This window comes from Carassius auratus, unplaced genomic scaffold, assembly GCF_003368295.1.
Source record: "Carassius auratus strain Wakin unplaced genomic scaffold, ASM336829v1 scaf_tig00002951, whole genome shotgun sequence".
Classification (NCBI taxonomy): Eukaryota; Metazoa; Chordata; class Actinopteri; order Cypriniformes; family Cyprinidae; genus Carassius; species Carassius auratus.
The window spans coordinates 1,467,831-1,487,087 of record NW_020523497.1 but is presented as its reverse complement, the minus strand read 5'-3'; the positions used below and the strand labels follow the sequence as shown (position 1 = coordinate 1,487,087).

The 19,257-nt window shown below is 41.5% G+C and overlaps 1 long non-coding RNA gene across 2 annotated transcripts; it reads left to right on the top strand.

The window, feature by feature from the left end:
* The first annotated feature begins 1,441 nt into the window (after positions 1–1,441).
* Positions 1,442–5,156, top strand: LOC113070118 (uncharacterized). Of its 2 annotated transcripts, none has more exons than XR_003279856.1 (2): positions 1,442–1,557; positions 4,924–5,156. It is a non-coding gene; the product is annotated as an uncharacterized LOC113070118 (long non-coding RNA). The 2 variants fall into 2 exon arrangements; XR_003279855.1 differs by lacking the exon at positions 1,442–1,557 and adding an exon at positions 1,565–1,837.
* The last annotated feature ends 14,101 nt before the right edge of the window (positions 5,157–19,257 follow it).

Below are 19,257 nucleotides of genomic sequence, written 5' to 3'. Positions count from 1 at the left end.
AGCCCCAAACTCAGCAGACACCTGCTGTCACGGTTCGTGAATGCACCGTCTCCAGCTGTAGTCAGGTTACGTCATGTTGATTGTTTCATGTGGGTGTGGTCGCTGATCACTGATCAGCGGCAGGTGCGGCTAGTTCCCACAGACTATTTAACACCCTGTCTTTCGTTTCCTGATTGTCTGATCATTGTTTGTAGATCCTGGTGTTTGATGTCGTGTTCGTGTTGTTCCTGCCTTGCCTTGTCGCCGTTCTGTTCGGATCCTGTCGTCGTGCTTGGAATACACTCACCACTGTTGGATTATCACCGCTGTCATCGTCGTTCAACGCACCCCACGTCTCAACTCACCAGTCTGTGCTGCCACCGTGGTTCCTGCGTTACTCTCCGACCTTTCATCATCATCATACTTCTAATAAACTTACTCGTACTTGCATTTGTCTCCTGTCCTCCATTAGCGCCGTTACAGAACGATCAGACCATCATGGAGGCAGCGAGTACTCAAGCTTCATCTCTGGAGGAATTTCTCAGCGCCAGTGCTCGGAGGATGGACTCCCAGGAGAGGACTCTTAACGACACTGGTCGCGCGGTCCAAGCCTTGGTAACGCAGGTGTCCGAGCTCACCCAGCAGTTCCATCTTCTTCGAGCGCCCACTGCGCCACCCACACCGCCCGCTCTCCCGGTACCACCAGTGACCACCTCCCAGCCGGAACCGCGTCTTCCTATCCCGGAAGCATACTCGGGTGAGCCCAGCTTTTGTAGAGCATTCCTAACCCGCTGTGATATGCATTTTGCCCTGCAACCCAACGAGAGGGCGAAAGTGGCCTTTGTGCTCACCTTACTCTCTGGGAGGGCGGCACTATGGGGGACGGCGGTGTGGGAGAACCAGGACCCATGCTGCGACTCGTTCCTGGCGCTCTCCGAGGAGATGAGGCGGGTCTTCGATCGGGCCGTCGCAGGACGGGAGGCGGCCAGGAGGCTGGCGGAGTTACGCCAGAGGGAGAGGTCCGTCTCAGACTTCTCTATCGAATTCAGAACCCTGGCGGCGGAGTGCCATTGGAACGAGGAGGCGCAGTGGGACATGTTCCTGCATGGGCTGGCTGACCGCGTCCAGAGGGAGATCTACGGCCTGGATCTGCCCCCCTCTCTTAATGGACTCATTGATCTAGCGTTATGGGTGGATGCCCGCCTCACTCGGATGGAGAGGAGGGGGCTGTTCAACACCCCATCCAGGGGCCCGGCGGACGGGCGATTCAGTGGCGGAGACGTGGTCAGCCCCACCTACGATCACGAGCCCATGCAGGTAGGGTGAGCTCGGCTTTCCCGGGAGGAGAAGGAGAGGCGGAGATCCCTGGGTCTTTGCATGTACTGCGGGGGAGCCGGACATCAAGCCCATACCTGTCCAGTAAAAGGCCAAGCCCGGTAGTACGCATGAGGCTACTATCGGGTGAGATCTCTGCCGAGAAGACCTCATCACCGCCATCATCTACGCTCCTTCCGGTAAGACTGCGGTGGTCAGCACAGACACACCACTGTCAGGCACTACTGGACTCTGGGGCAGAAGGTAACTTTATGGATCGTCACCTTGCACACAAACTCCACATTCCCCTCAAAGCCCTGCCGCACCACATCACGGTCCATGCCCTCACTGGACAGCAACTCCCCACTATCTCTCACAGCACTGAGGAGATCACACTCATCACCTCTGGCAACCACTCCGAAACTATCTCATTTCACATCCTTGACACTCCCCTGGCACCCATTGTCCTCGGGCACCCTTGGCTCCTTCTCCATAACCCCAAAGTAGACTGGTCCTCTAATTCCATCTTTTCTTGGTCTCGAAGGTATCATGAGTCTTGTTTAGTGTCTGCTTGTCCGTCTGTGTCTGTGTTACAGGAAGAGGCGGTGGATTAATCTAACGTGCCCGCTGAGTACCTCCACCTGAAGGAAGTGTTCAGTAAGTCTCAAGCGGCTTCTCTTCCTCCGCATCGTCCTTACGACTGTGCCATAGAGTTATTGTCAGGTAAGTCTCCGCCTAAAGGCAAACTTTATTCACTTTCTGTGCCAGAGAGGGAGGCTATGGAGAAATATATTTCTGATTCTCTAGCTTCCAAATTCATCCGCCCTTCCTCTTCTCCTGCGGGGGCGGGGTTCTTTTTTGTGGGAAAGAAGGACGGATCACTGCGACCTTGTATTGATTACCGAGAGCTGAACAACATCACGGTAAAGAATACTTATCCGTTGCCGTTGATGTCTTCAGCCTTCGAGAGGTTGCAGGGAGCGTCTATTTTCACAAAACTGGACTTACGCAATGCGTATCATTTGGTTCGGATCAGGGAGGGGGATGAATGGAAGACCGCGTTTAACACCCCCAGAGGGCACTTTGAATATTTGGTCATGCCCTTCGGGCTCTCCAACTCCCCAGGGGTCTTCCAGGCACTCGTCAACGACGTGCTGCGAGATATGATTGATCAGTTCATTTATGTCTACCTGGACGACATATTGATTTTTTCTTCTTCTCTCCAGGAACATGTGCAGCACGTCCGACGAGTGCTTCAGAGGTTGCTAGAGAATGGGCTTTTTGTCAAGGCGGAGAAATGCGAGTTTCATGCACAGTCTATTCCATTTTTGGGGTTTATCGTGTCGACTGAGGGAATACGCATGGATCCCGAGAAGGTTAGGGCTGTGGTAGAATGGCCAAGTCCAGATTCCCGTAAGGCCCTACAAAGGTTTCTGGGGTTCGCTAACTTCTACCGGCGTTTCATTCGCAATTTCAGCCAACTAGCCGCGCCTCTGACCGCCTTGACCTCCGCCAGGACTGCTTTCAGGTGGTCAAACACAGCGGAAGCTGCGTTTGCGAAACTGAAGAGCCGTTTCATTTCAGCTCCAATTCTCATTACCCCTGACGCCACACGGCAGTTCGTGGTGGAGGTCGATGCGTCAGAGGTGGGGGTAGGAGCGGTGTTATCCCAACGTTCTCCCTTAGACGACAAGGTCCACCCTTGCGCGTATTTTTCTTATCGTTTATCTCCTGCAGAGAGTAATTACGATATTGGTAACAGAGAATTGTTGGCAGTCAAGATGGCATTGGAGGAATGGCGACACTGGTTAGAAGGATCGGGGGTTCCTTTTATAGTATGGACTGACCACAAGAACTTAGAGTACATTAGCACCGCCAAAAGGTTGAACTCCAGGCAGGCTCGATGGGCACTTTTTTTCGGACGTTTTGATTTTACTATTTCGTACCGCCCGGGCTCCAAAAATATCAAACCCGATTCCTTGTCTCGTATTTTTGACCATTCCGAACACCCGTCCACTCCCGAGTGTATTTTTCCTGAGACATTAGTGGTCTCCACTCTCACATGGGAGATCGAATCGAAGGTCAGAACGGCCTTAGAAGGGGTAACGCCTCCGCCCGGGTGCCCACCGAACCGCTTATTTGTGCCGGAGGGATTAAGGTCCAACGTTATCCAGTGGGGACATTGCTCTAATGTGGCTTGCCATCCAGGGGTTAACCGTACTAGATTTTTAGTCAAGCAACGATTCTGGTGGCCACTTATGGCTCGCGACATTCACAATTTTGTTTTGGCTTGCTCGGTATGTGCCACTGGTAAGGCTTCCAATCGGTCCCCGGATGGGTTACTCCAACCGCTGCCGGTACCTTCGAGACCCTGGTCCCATATCGCACTAGATTTTATTACCGCCCTCCTGCCCTCCCAGGGCAACACGGTTGTTTTAACCGTGGTGGACCGGTTCTCGAAGGCCGCCCATTTTATTCCTTTGGCCAAGTTGCCCTCAGCCAAGGAGACAGCGTTGACCGTCATAGACCACGTCTTTCGTTTACATGGCCTCCCGATAGACGTGGTTTCTGACAGAGGACCCCAATTTGTGTCTAAATTTTGGCGAGAATTCTGTAAATTACTAGGAGCGACTGTAAGTCTGTCCTCAGGGTTTCACCCCCAGAGCAATGGCCAGACCGAGAGAGCCAACCAAGATTTGGAAAGGGTGTTGCGATGTTTGGTCTCCAAGAATCCTTCCTCCTGGAGCCAACAATTGTCTATGGTGGAGTACGCCCACAATACCTTACCAGTATCGGCTACGGGCCTATCTCCTTTTGAGTGTAGTGTAGGGTACCAGCCACCAATTTTTCCCAGTATGGAATCCGAGGTTGCGGTCCCCTCCGTTCACGCCTTCGTCCAGAGGTGCCACCGCACTTGGACCAGAGCCCGCGAGACTCTACTCCAAGTGGGGGCGCGCACCAAGGCCAAAGCCGATCGCCACCGGTCTAGGCCTCCCGTATACGTCGTGGGTCAAAAGGTGTGGCTTTCTACTAAGAACATTCCTCTCCGTTCCATTTCTAATAAACTGGCTCCCAAATTTATCGGCCCGTTTACTGTCACCAAGATCATTAGTCCGGTGACAGTCCGCCTCAAACTCCCTCCGACGTACAGGAGAATTCACCCCGCCTTTCATGTATCCAAAATAAAGCCTGTATTTTATTCTCCCATTAATCCGCCTACCCCGGTCCCTCCCCCGCCGCGTCTCGTAGATGGGGAGACCACTTATTTGGTTAATCGTATTCTGGACTCTAGAAGGAGGGGACGCGGATTTCAGTACTTGGTGGACTGGGAGGGTTACGGTCCGGAGGAGAGAAGTTGGGTACCTGCTAGGGACATCCTGGATCATTCCCTTATCGATGATTACAATCGACAGGTAAGAGATTCTGGGGACGCCAGGAGGCGTTCTTAGGAGGAGGGGTACTGTCACGGTTCGTGAATGCACCGTCTCCAGCTGTAGTCAGGTTACGTCATGTTGATTGTTTCATGTGGGTGTGGTCGCTGATCACTGATCAGCGGCAGGTGCGGCTAGTTCCCACAGACTATTTAACACCCTGTCTTTCGTTTCCTGTTTGTCTGATCGTTGTTTGTAGATCCTGGTGTTTGATGTCGTGTTCGTGTTGTTCCTGCCTTGCCTTGTCGCCGTTCTGTTCGGATCCTGTCGTCACGCTTGGAATACACTCACCACTATTGGATTATCACCGCTGTCATCGTCGTTCAACGCACCCCACGTCTCAACTCACCAGTCTGTGCTGCCACCGTGGTTCCTGCGTTACTCTCCGACCTTTCATCATCATCATACTTCTAATAAACTTACTCGTACTTGCATTTGTCTCCTGTCCTCCATTAGCGCCGTTACACCTGCGGGATAGAGCGGTGCTTGTGGCTATATCTTTTCAGACTGATCAGACTTAAAGGTTTTTTTATTAATTTTTAAATATCAATTCCAATAGACTTCCATTGTCTGAGAAAAATCACGCCCCTACTGGTTGCAGTACCTGGAGTTTTGTTTACTTTCACTTTTACATTGGTTAAAAATACAAGTAAAATAATACAATTTCCTTCAAACTGACAAGCTAAACCAACATATCTGATTATTACAGGGGTCAGGGCTAATTAATAATTGATTTCTGGGCAGAGAGCAGTCAAAAGATGAGAGAAGAATCAGCTGCTGGTCATGCAGGCAGTGTCTCCACGGAGCTCACAACGAGCGAATTCACTCTTATTTAAGACCTTTTAAAACGGCGATTGCACGCAATCTACCCGTTAGAACACACCAAGAGCTAAATTCAGATGTTTCTGAACTGTTTAAAGTAATAACATGATATACTGGCGGCAACCAAATGTCCGTTAGCTTGCGATGTATTTCTCTGAGCACTTGAAGTCCACATGACAGCCGCGTTCCGGGGCGAGATCGGACAAATAAATAGGCTACACATTTCATTCACATTGACAAGCTAAACCAACATATGATATTATTACCGGGTCAGATCTCATTTATAAATTATGTCTCTGGCCAAAGAACAGAGAGAAAGACGAGAGAAAAATGAGCACTTCATCAGCATTTTTTAAGCGCTTCCAAAAATAATATCACAGCGAATTGCACTAATCCACCCATTAGAACACAACAAGAGCAGAATTCAGGTTTTTTTTAACTGTTTATGTGTGCAAAACGAAATAGAATTTGACAGCGTGATACAGCTTATGAATACTGGAAGGGAAAAAAGTCATGACAGCCTTTTAACTCTGGAGTCGATTAACGCATATAGGCGTTTTGAGTCATTTTCTCCTGATAACCCCGAAATTTACTTAAATTACACTTTCAGTTTTAATCGTACAGATAAGAGCAATACCTCAATCGAATCTGTAAAGGGTCTACTTTTTTTGGATACAAACATAATAACAACAAAACTTTGGGCACTTATAAAATAAAGATAACAAACAAGGTGTGCTGTCTGCAGCCTTGGTCTGCGCTGATCTTCATTTACAAACACGTCATTAAAATGAACTGTAACTCCATGAATACTCAACGAAGAGACATGAGAGATATATCTATAGAAAGCTTGACATGTCTACTTTTAAACTAAACAAGTGCTCCCGAACAAATATTCTGTGATAAAGTAATCCATATCAAAACAACGCGATGTCCTTTTTTCACGTCTCCCTTCATTATATCTAATGTGTATGGAAGGCCAAGAGGGTCAAATACACGTGAATTTTAACGCGTCAACAACACGTTAAATACGTGTATTTCATGTGTAGACAACACGTATTTAATATTATTTATTTATCTGCACTGCACAACATGGTAAAGTCATTTATATATTTTTTTAAGAGCTTCTTAAAATACTATATTACTCCGATATTATATCCAATATTGTTTAACGCGTTAAATACGTGTTGTTTACACGTGAATAATCAGCGGGTATTTAACGTGTGAAATACACTTGAAATACACATGAAATACACGTGAAGTACACGTTAAAAATCAGTTTGAAGAGGTCAATGTCATTGGCTGCTGAGGACTTGGGTCAAACCACTTCTGTGAGCTTAGAGGGGTGTACCATTCATAGACAAGCAACCACCATTTAACATGCTATAGATCAGCTTATTCAGCCTTATTATTTAGTCTTTTTTCTTTTCTGTTTTGTATAGCCTATAGAAATAATATATTTAAGTTTCAGTTTTATGAAATATTTATTTTTTTAATAAATATTAATTACAATTTTGTGGTGATAGTATAAAGTTTATAAAAGTTACAGTATTTTGTAATGAAACAGGACTTTTTGTTTAGCTCTTGACTCACCGTAGTATACTGGTTTTTGCATGATTTATTTCGCATTCAGCTAGACAACCCTGTCGTAGCTGTTATCATAGCCTAGGCTTTTTATTAAAAAAGAAAACAGCAAGGGACCATGGAAAAAGACTGTTGCAGGTGTATTTTTTTATGGTATTATTTTTTTTATTTTTTTGCCGCGGGGCAACTCAAGAATGTTGGGCACACAAGTACTGTGGCTCTTTTGCCCCATGGCCAAGATGGCTAAGCCAACATCAAAGTTAGTTCGCTAACTTTTAATTGTAGTTCTTCTTATTATTATTTTTATGGCCGCAAAAATTTTGGACACTAACTCCTCCTAGACCGTTCAAGCTACTTACTCCAAACTTGGGTCAGACCTTCATACTGTTCTGATGTGGTGTGCTATATCTTTTCAGACTCGTTCGAGTTACGGTTTTCTTAAAAATTAATATTAAAAAGTCATAAAAATCCCATAGACTTTCATTGACAGGATGTTCAGATGACCCAAGCTCCAAATCCCATTAGACTGAATCAAGCTTTGATGCTAATCAATTTAAATCTATCTATCTATCTATCTATCTATCTATCTATCTATCTATCTATCTATCTATCTATCTATCCTAATAATATGCTAATCATGCTAGCAACATGCTAGTCATGCTAGAAACATGCTAGCAACATGTTAATCATGCTATAAACGTGCTAGCAACATGCTAGTCGCATGCTAGTCATGCAAGAAACTTGCTAGCAACATGTTAATCATGCTAGAAAACATGTTAGCAACATGCTAATCATACTAAATCATGCTAACAACATGCTAGTTGCATGCTAGTCATGCTAGAAACATGTTAACAACATGTTAATCATGCTAAAATCATGCTAGCAGCATGCTATTCAAACTAGCAACTTGCTAGTCGCATGCTAGTCATGCTAGAAACAAGATAGCAACATGCTAGCAACATGCTAATCATGGTAAAATCAGGCTAGCAACATGCTAGTCGCATGCTAGTCATGCTACAAACATGATAGCAACATGCTAATCATGCTAGCAACATGCTAGCTGCATGATAGTAATGCTTGAAAAATGCTAGCAACATGCTAATCATGCTAGAAACATGCTAGTCGAATGCTAATCATGCAAGAAACATGATAGCAACATGCTATTCATGCTAAAATAATGCTAGCAACATTTTAGTCGCATGCTAGTCATGCTAGAAACATTTTAACAACATGTTAATCATGTTAAAATCATGCTAACAACATGCTAATCAAACTAGCAACTTGTTAGTCGCATGCTAGTCATGCTAGAAATAAGCTAGCAACATGCTAGCAACATGCTAATCATGGTAAAATCAGGCTAGCAACATGCTAGTCGCATGCTAGTCATGCTAGAAACATGCTAGCAACATGCTAATCATGCTAGCAACATGCTAGTTGCATGATAGTAATGCTTGAAAAATGCTAGCAACATGCTAATCATGCTAGAAACATGTTAGTTGCATGCTAATCATGCAAGAAACATGATAACAACATGCTAATCATGCTAAAATCATGCTAGCAACATTTTAGTCGCAACGCTAATCATGCTAGAAACATGCTAGCGACACGCTATCAAAATGCTAATCATGCTAGCAAAATGCTAGCAACATGGTAATCATGCTAAAATCATGCTAGCAACATGCTAGTCGCATGCTAGTCATGCTAGAAACATCCTAGCAACATGCTAATCATGTTAGCAACATGCTAGTCACTTGCTAATCATGCTATAAACATGCTAACTACATGCTAGTCATGCTAGAAACATGTTAACAACATGTTAATCATGCCAAAATCATGCTAGCAACATGCTAATCAAACTAGCAACTTGGTAGTCGCATGCTAGTCATGCTAGAAACAAGCTAACAACATGCTAATCATGGTAAAATCATGCTAGCAACATGCTAGTCGCATGCTAGTCATGCTAGAAACATGCTACCGACATGTTAGGAACATGCTAGCATCATGCTAATCATGCTAATATCATACTAGCAACATGCTAGTCACATGCTAGAAAATGCTAACAACATGCTAATCATGCTAAAATCATGCTAGCAACATGCCAGTCACATGCTTGTCATGCTAGAAACATAACAACATGCTAATCATGCTAGCAACATGCTAGTCGCATGCTTGTCATGCTAGAAACATGCTAGCAACATGCTAATCATGCTAGATACATGCTAGCAAACATTCTAATCATGCTAAAACATGCTAGCAACATGCTAGTCATGCTAGAAACATGCTAGCAACATGCTAATCATGCTAGAAACATTTTAACAACATGTTAATCATGCTAAAATCATGCTGGCAACATGCTAGTCGCATGATAATCATGCTAGAAACATGCTAGCAACATGCTAATAATGCTAGAAACATGCTAGTCACATGCTAATCATGCTAGAAACATGCTAATCATGCTAGCAACTTGTTATTCATATACTAATCCTGCTAGAAACATGCTAGAGACATGCTAATTATGCTAGCAACATGCTAGTCACTTGCTAATCATGCTAGAAACATGCTAATCATGCTAGCAACTTGTTATTCATATACTAATCCTGCTAGAAACATGCTAGAGACATGCTAATTATGCTAGCAACATGCTAGTCACTTGCTAATCATGCTATAAACATGTTAACTACAGGCTAGTCGCATGCTAGTCATGCTAGAAACATGTTAACAACATGTTAATCATGCCAAAATCATGTTAGCAACATGCTTATCAAACTAGCAACTTGGTAGTCGCATGCTAGTCATGCTAGAAACAAGCTAACAACATGCTTATCATGGTAAAATCATGCTAACAACATGCTAGTCGCATGCTAGTCATGCTAGAAACATGGTAGCAATATGTTAATCATGCTAGCAACATGCTAGTTGCATGCTAATCATGCTGGAAACACGCTAACAACATTCTAGTCGCATGCTAGTAATGCTTGAAAAATCCTAGCAACATGTTAATCATGCTAGAAACATGCTAGTTGCATGCTAATCATGCAAGAAACATGAAAGCAACATGTTAATCATGCTAAAATCATGCTAGCAACATTTTAGTCGCAATGTTAATCATGCTAGAAACATGCTAGCAACATGCTAGCAACATGCTAATCATGCTAGCGACATGCTAGCAACATGGTAATCATGCTAAAATCATGCTAGCAACATGCTAGTCGAATGCTAGTAATGCTAGAAACATCCTAGCAACATGCTAATCATGTTAGCAACATGCTAGTCGCATGCTAGCGACATGTTAGGAACATGCTAGTCATGCTACAAACATGCTAGCAACATGCTAATCATGTTAGATACATGATAGCGACATGCTAGCAACATGCTAATCATGCTAGAAACATTTTAACAACATGCTAATCATGCTAAAATCATGCTAGCAACATGCTATTCCTATGATAATCATGCTAGAAACATGATAACAACATGCTAGCAAAATATTAATAATGGTAGAAATGCTAGCGACATGTTAGGAACAATGCTAGTCATAGTAGCAACTTGTTAGTCATACTAATCATGCTAGAAACATGCTAGAGACATGGTAATTATGCTAGCGACATGTTAGGAACAATGCTAGTCATGTTAGAAACATGATAACAACATGCTAATCATGTTAGCAACATGCTACTTGCATGCTAGTCATGCTAGAAACATGCTAGCAACATGTTAACAACATTCTAATCATGTTAGATAAATGCTAACGACATGCTAGCAAACATTCTTATCATGCTAGAAACATGTTAGCAACATGTTAATCATGCTAGAAACATGTTAACAACGTGCTAGTCAAATGTTAAACATGGTAGAAATATACTAGCAACATATTAGTCATGATAACAATATGCTAGCAACATGCTATTAACATGCTAATCATGCTAGAAACATGCTAGCAACATGCTAGTTGCATGTTAGTCATTCTAGAAACATGCTAGCGAAATGCTAGCAATATGCTAATCATGCTAGAAACATGCTAACGACATGCTAGCAACATGTTAATCATGCTAGAAACATGCTAGCAACATGCTAATCATGCTATAAACATGCTAGCTACATGCTAGTCGCATGATTATTATGCTAGAAACATGCTAACAACATGCTAGTCATGCTAGAAAAATGTAATCGACATGTTAGCAACATGCTAATCATGCTAGAAACATGTTAGCAACATGTTAATCATGCTAGAAACATGTTAGCAACGTGCTAGTCAAATGCTTATCATGCTAGAAATATACTAGCAACATATTAGTCATGATGACAATATGCTAGCAACATGCTGGTTGAATGCTAGTCGCATGCTAGTCATGCTAGAAACATGATAGCGACAACCTAGCAATATGCTTATCATGCTAGAAACATGCTAGCAACATGCTTATCATGCTAGAGACATGCTAGTAACATGCTAATCATGCTAGAAACATGTTATCAACATGTTAATCATGCTAGAAACATGTTAACAACGTGCTAGTCAAATGTTAATCATGCTAGAAATTTACTAGCAACATATTATTCATGATAACAATATGTTAACATGCTGGTTGAATGCTAGTCGCATGCTAGTCATGCTAGAAACATGCTAGCTACATGCTAGCAAAATGCTAATCATGCTAGAAACATGCTAGCAACATGCTAATCATGCTAGAGACATGCTAGCGACATGCCAATCATGCTACAATCATGATAGCAACATGCTAGTCGCATGATAGAATAATATTAAAATCATGCTAATCATGTTAACAACATGCAAGTCGCATGCTAATCATGCTAGAAAAATGCTAGAAACATGCTTGCGACATGCTAGCAACATGCTCATAATGGTAGAAACATGTTAACAACATGCTAATCATGCTAGCAACATGCTAATCATGCTAGAAACATGCTAGAAACATGCTTGCGACATGCTAGCAAAATGCCAATAATGCTAGAAACATGTTAGCAACATGCTAATCATGATAGAGAAATGCTAGCGACATGCCAAGCATGCTAAAATCATGCTAGCAACATGCTAGTCGTATGATAGAATAATGCTAAAATCATGCTAGCAACATGCTAGTCGCATGATAGAATAATGCTTCAATCATGCTAATCATGTTAACAACATGCAAGTTGCATGCTAATCATGCTAGAAACATGCTTGCGACATGCTAGCAACATGCTTATAATGCTAGAAACATGCTAACAACATGCTATCATAGTAGCAAAATGCTACTAACTTGCTAATTATGTTAGCGACATGCTAACAATATGCTATTCATTCTAGAAACATGCTAGTCACATGCTAATCATGCTAGAAACATGCTAACCGTGCTAGTAACTTGTTAGTCGCATACTAATCATGCTAGAAACATCAATTAATCAATCAATCACCTTTATTTATATAGTGCTTTAAACAAAATACATTGCGTCAAAGCACTGAACAACATTCATTTGGAAAACAGTGTCTCAATAATGCAAAATGATAGTTAAAGGCAGTTCATCATTGAATTCAGTTATGTCATCTCTGTTCAGTTGAAATAGTGTCTGTTTTTATTTGCAATCAAGTCAATGATATCGCTGTAGATGAAGTGACCCCAACTAAGCAAGCCAGAGGCGACAGCGGCAAGGAACCGAAACTCCATCGGTGACAGAATGGAGAAAAAAACCTTGGGAGAAACCAGGCTCAGTTGGGGTCAGTTCTCCTCTGACCAGACGAAAACCAGTAGTTCAATTCCAGGCTGCAGCAAAGTCAGATTGTGCAGAAGAATCATCCGTTTCCTGTGGTCTTGTCCTGGTGCTCCTATGAGACAAGGTCTTTACAGGGGATCTGTATCTGGGGCTCTAGTTGTCCTGGTCTCCGCTGTCTTTCAGGGCAGTAGAGGTCCTTTCTAGGTGCTGATCCACCATCTGGTCTGGATACGTACTGGATCCGGGTGACTGCAGTGACCCTCTGATCTGGACACAGACTGGATCTCGTGGCCACGGTGACCTCGGAACAAGAGAGAAACAGACAAATATTAGCGTAGATGCCATTCTTCTAATAATGTAGAAAGTACGGTGTTATGTGAAGTGTTTCCGGTTCCGGTTTACCTAATTAATGCAGCCTAAAAAACCTTTAACGGATTTGGATATTAAAAGCATATTAGTATGTTATGTGTATGCCAGGTTAAAGAGATGGGTCTTTAATCTAGATTTAAACTGCAAGAGTGTGTCTGCCTCCCGAACAATGTTAAGTAGGTTATTCCAGAGTTTAGGCGCCAAATAGGAAAAGGATCTGCCGCCCGCAGTTGATTTTGATATTCTAGGTATTATCAAATTGCCTGAGTTTTGAGAACGTAGCGGACGTAGAGGAGTATAATGTAAAAGGAGCTCATTCAAATACTGAGGTGCTAAACCATTCAGGGCTTTATAAGTAATAAGCAATATTTTAAAATCTATACGATGTTTGATAGGGAGCCAGTGCAGTGTGGACAGGACCGGGCTAATATGGTCATACTTCCTGGTTCTAGTAAGAACTCTTGCTGCTGCATTTTGGACTAGCTGTAGTTTGTTTACCAAGCGTGCAGAACAACCACCCAATAAAGCATTACAATAGTCTAACCTTGAAGTCATAAATGCATGGATTAACATTTCTGCATTTGACATTGAGAGCATAGGCCGTAATTTAGATATATTTTTGAGATGGAAAAATGCAGTTTTACAAATGCTAGAAATGTGGCTTTCTAAGGAAAGATTGCGATCAAGTAGCACACCTAGGTTCCTAACTGATGACGAAGAATTGACAGAGCAACCATCAAGTCTTAGACAGTGTTCTAGTTTATTATAAGCAGAGTTTTTAGGCCCTATGATTAACACCTCTGTTTTTTCTGAATTTAGCAGTAAGAAATTACTCGTCATCCAATTTTTTATATCGACTATGCATTCCATTAGTTTTTCAAATTGGTGTGTTTCACCAGGCTGCGAGGAAATATAGAGCTGCGTATCATCAGCATAACAGTGAAAGCTAACACCATGTTTCCTGATGATATCTCCCAAGGGTAACATATAAAGCGTGAAGAGTAGCGGCCCTAGTACTGAGCCTTGAGGTACTCAATGTGTATGATACATCTTCATTCACTGCTACGAACTGATGGCGGTCATATAAGTACGATTTAAACCATGCTAATGCACTTCCACTGATGCCAACAAAGTGTTCAAGTCTATGCAAAAGAATGTTGTGGTCAATTGTGTCAAACGCAGCACTAAGATCCAATAAAACTAATAGAGAGATACACCCACGATCAGATGATAAGAGCAGATCATTTGTAACTCTAAGGAGAGCAGTCTCAGTACTATGATACGGTCTAAATCCTGACTGGAAATCCTCACATATACCATTATTCTCTAAGAAGGAATATAATTGTGAGGATACCACCTTTTCTAGTATCTTGGACAGAAAAGGGAGATTCGAGATTGGTCTATAATTAACAAGTTCTCTGGGGTCAAGTTGTGGCTTTTTTATGAGAGGCTTAATAACAGCCAGTTTGAAGGTTTTGGGGACATATCCTAATGACAATGAGGAATTAATAATAGTCAGAAGAGGACCTATGACTTCTGGAAGCACCTCTTTTAGGAGCTTAGATGGTATAGGGTCTAACATACATGTTGTTGGTTTAGATGATTTAACAAGTTTATACAATTCTTCCTCTCCTATAGTAGAGAATGAGTGGAACTGTTCCTCAGGGGGTCTATAGTGCACTGTCTGATATGATACGGTAGCTGACGGCTGAATGGTTGCAATTTTATCTCTAATAGTATCGATTTTAGAAGTAAAGTAGTTCATAAAGTCATTACTGTTGTGGTGTTGGGAAATGTCAACACTTGTTGAGGCTTTATTTTTCGTTAATTTAGCCACTGTATTGAATAAATACCTGGGGTTATGTTTGTTTTCTTCTAAAAGAGAAGAAAAGTAATCAGATCTAGCAGTTTTTAATGCTTTTCTATAGGATATGCTACTTTCCCGCCAAGCAATACGAAATACCTCTAGTTTTGTTTTCCTCCAGCTGCGCTCCATTTTTCGGGCTGCTCTCTTTAGGGTGCGAGTATGCTCATTATACCATGGTGTCAAACTGTTTTCCTTAACCTTCCTTAAGCGTAAAGGAGCAACTGTATTTAAAGTGCTAGAAAAGAGAGAGTCCATAGTTTCTGTTACATCATCAAGTTGTTCTGAGGTTTTGGATATGCTAAGGAATTTGGATACATCAGGAAGATAACTTAAAAAGCAGTCTTTTGTGGTAGAAGTGATGGTTCTTCGATACTTGTAACAAGAAGTAGAATTTACAATTTTGGCTATATGAAGTTTACACAGAACTAAATAATGATCTGAGATATCATCACTTGGCTGAATAATTTCAACACTATCAACATCAATTCCATGTGACAGTATTAAATCTAGAGTATGATTTCGACAATGAGTAGGTCCTGAAACATGTTGTCTAACACCAATAGAGTTCAGAATGTCTATAAATGCTGATCCCAATGCATCTTTTTCATTATCGACATGGATATTAAAATCACCAACTATTAAGACTTTATCTGCAGCCAGAACTAACTCGGATGTAAAATCACCAAACTCTTTAATAAAGTCTGTATGGTGCCCTGGTGGCCTGTATACAGTAGCCAGTACAAACATAACAGGGGATTTATCATTAACATTGGTTTCTCTGGATAATGTTATATGAAGCACCATTACTTCAAACGAGTTATACTTGAAGCCTGCCCTCTGAGAAATCCTGTAAACGTTGTTATAAATTGAAGCAACTCCTCCCCCTTTGCCTTTTAGACGCGGCTCGTGTTTATAACAATAATCTTGGGGGGTGGACTCATTTAAAATAATGTAATCATCAGGTTTTAGCCAAGTTTCTGTAAAACAGAGCACATCTATATTATGATCAGTTATCATATTATTTACAAAAAGTGTTTTCGTAGAAATGGATCTGATATTCAATAAGCCAATCTTTATCATTTGTTTATCCATATTGCATTTGTTTTTTATTTGTTGAACCTCAATTAAATTGTTAACCTTAACTTGGTTTGGACGTTTTTTGTATTTTCTAGTTCGGGGAACAGACACAGTCTCTATAGTGTGATATCTAGGTGAAAGAGTCTCTATGTGCTGAGAATTAACTGACCTCTGTGACGGGAGGCAGCTAGCAGACGGTCGGTTTAGCCAGTCTGTCTGCTTCCTGACCTGGGCCCCAGTTAGTCAAGTATAAACACTAAGACTATGTGCCATATTTCTAGACAGAAGAGCAGCACCACCCCAGGAGGGATGAAGACCATCTCTTTTAAACAGGTCAGGTCTGCCCCAAAAGCTCGTCCAATTGTCTATGAAACCTATGTTATTCTGTGGGCACCACTTAGACATCCAGCCATTGAGTGATGACAATCTGCTATGCATCTCGTCACCACGGTAAGCAGGGAGGGGACCAGAGCATATTACAGTGTCTGACATCGTGCTTGCAAGTTCACACACCTCTTTAAAGTTATTTTTAGTGATCTCCGACTGGCGAAGTCGAACATCATTAGCGCCGGCATGAATAACAATCTTACTGTATTTACGTTTAGCATTAGCCAGCACTTTTAAATTTGCCAAGATGTCAGGCGCTCTGGCTCCCGGTAAACATTTGACTATGGTGGCTGGTGTCGCTATATTCACGTTCCGTACAATAGAATCACCAACAACTAGAGCACTTTCATCAGGTTTCTCAGTGGGTGCATCACTGAGTGGGGAGAACCTGTTTAATGTTTTGATCGGAACAGAAGAGCGGTGTTTTGACCCACGACTACGCTGCCTCACCGTCACCCAGTTGCCCTGCTGCAGGGGCTCTGCTGGAACCGGACAATGTACAGGAATCCCTGAGCTAGACGCATCCAAAGCCGTATCTAGAGCCCTAACATTCTTACTGTCCTCAATTAAAGTTTGGATGCGTGTCTCTAATTCTGAAATCTTCTCTGTCAGTCTAACTATTTCCCTGCATTTATCACATGTGAATCCCTCATCAGCGACAGAGATAGATAAACTGTACATGTGGTAAGAGGTGCAAATAACAATTGTAGGAGAAGCCATTACTCACCATGCTTGATGAAATATTCTTACTGCGGTTGTTTGATAAACTTGTGGAAAACTGCAGCGTGAGAGAGGAGAGGAGAAAAGAAAACGCTAATGACAAGCTAACGAGTGCTAACGCTTTGCAGGTGTACTGCAGTCACGGAAGAGTGAACGATCAAAGTTAATCTGATAAGATTGATTGATAATATCAGAAATATGGTGTGAATTAAGTTATATTTTACAATATAAAAAACAAACAAACAGACAGTGATAGTAAGAAAGATTATAGAGAAAAAAATATAAAATAAAAACAGCTACACAGAGCTATGATTAGCTACAGAAGGCCAACAGGAAGTAGAGAAAACACTGTCCAACAGTGTTAGAAACATGCTAGAGACATGCTAGTAACTTACTAATCATGCTAGCGACATGGCTAGTCACTTGCTAATTATGCTAGCGACATGCTAGATACCTTGCTAATCATGCTGAGTACATGCTAGTCACTTGCTAATCATGCTAGCAACATGCTACCAACTTTGCTAATCATGCTAATGACATGGTAGTCACTTGCTTGTTATGCTAGCAATATGTTAACTGTCTTAACTGTCACTGTCTTTTTTAAACTTCTTAAACTTTTAAATCTTTTTAAACTTAAACTTAAACTCAAATTTTCAAACTTTTCGAACTTTTCGAACTTTTCGAACTTTGAAAACTTTTCAAACTTTTCAAACTTTCTGGTCAGGCTTTCTCAAGCCAACTTAAAGTTTGTCTTGACATACTTTTTTATCTAGTTTAATATTTGAATCACAGCTTATATAGTGTTTTGACATCAACAACCCAAGTGCATTTTACCTCAAACTTGCAACTAGTTAACTTTCTAAAGTAGCAATCACTTCTTGGGTCGACATTAACACACTGACAAAATTATATTCAGAACAAAAAATATATTTTTTAACACTTTTTAATGTGTGATTGTGTAAAGGTGTTCACGAGATACCAAACTTTCACGAACTTGCTTTCAACGTCGGACACTCGATCGTTCTCTAGGAGACACGGTGTGCACAGAAGGGAGGGGCTGTGTGTGCGCACACGTGTGTACGTGAGAGAGACGCGGGAGTGAGAGAGATGCAGGGAAAGGAAATGCAGCTGAACATTATTTGTTCTATAAAAGACATTGACAAAGACGAAAATTACATTTAATCTATAATTTTATTTTATTTTAGTTAGTTTTGCCAAACAGACATTACAGTTTTAGTTAGTTATTGTTTTTTTGTAATTTCTCGTTTTTATTTTTATTTCAGTTAACAACAATGTTTTTTTCTCACCTAGTTTTCGTTTTTTTCATTTGTTTTCGTTAACGATTATAACTTTGTCTCTGACTAAATCTAAAATATCTTAAACTGTGTTCTGAAGATGAACAAAGGTCTTACTTGTTTGGAACGACACAAGGGTTAGTCATTAATGACATAATTTTCATTTTTGGGTGAACTATCCTTTTAATTATTGCCCTGATGGTGGAAATGGGAATTTTTACTGCTCTAGCTCTTTTTTTTAAAGCCACTTCACCAATTTGTGAAGCTCAGTTATCTTTTGCTGCACATCAGAAATATATTCTTTGGCTTTTCTCATTGTGATGGATGATTAAGGGAATTTGGGCTTTGTTTTCCCACCTCTTTATATTTCTGTGAAACAGGTAACCATGGCTGGATAATTTCATGTTTACGCTGGAGTGCTCAAAATTGTGAATATGGATTGAAATATACTTCAGAGATATTTTACTCATAAGAATTTCAAGGGGGGCCAATAATTGTATCCAACGAGTATTTGAGAACCCCCCCCCCACCCCCCACACACCCTGTTTTAAATTCTTAGTATCCAATGAAAGGATATATTTTTGTGAATTTTAAAAATAAAATTAAAAAGAATTACCAATGCAGATTAATTTTCACAGACTTCTTTCATCATATTTACCAGGGGGGGGTGCAATATTTTTTGCCACGACTGTACATGTGTACCGAG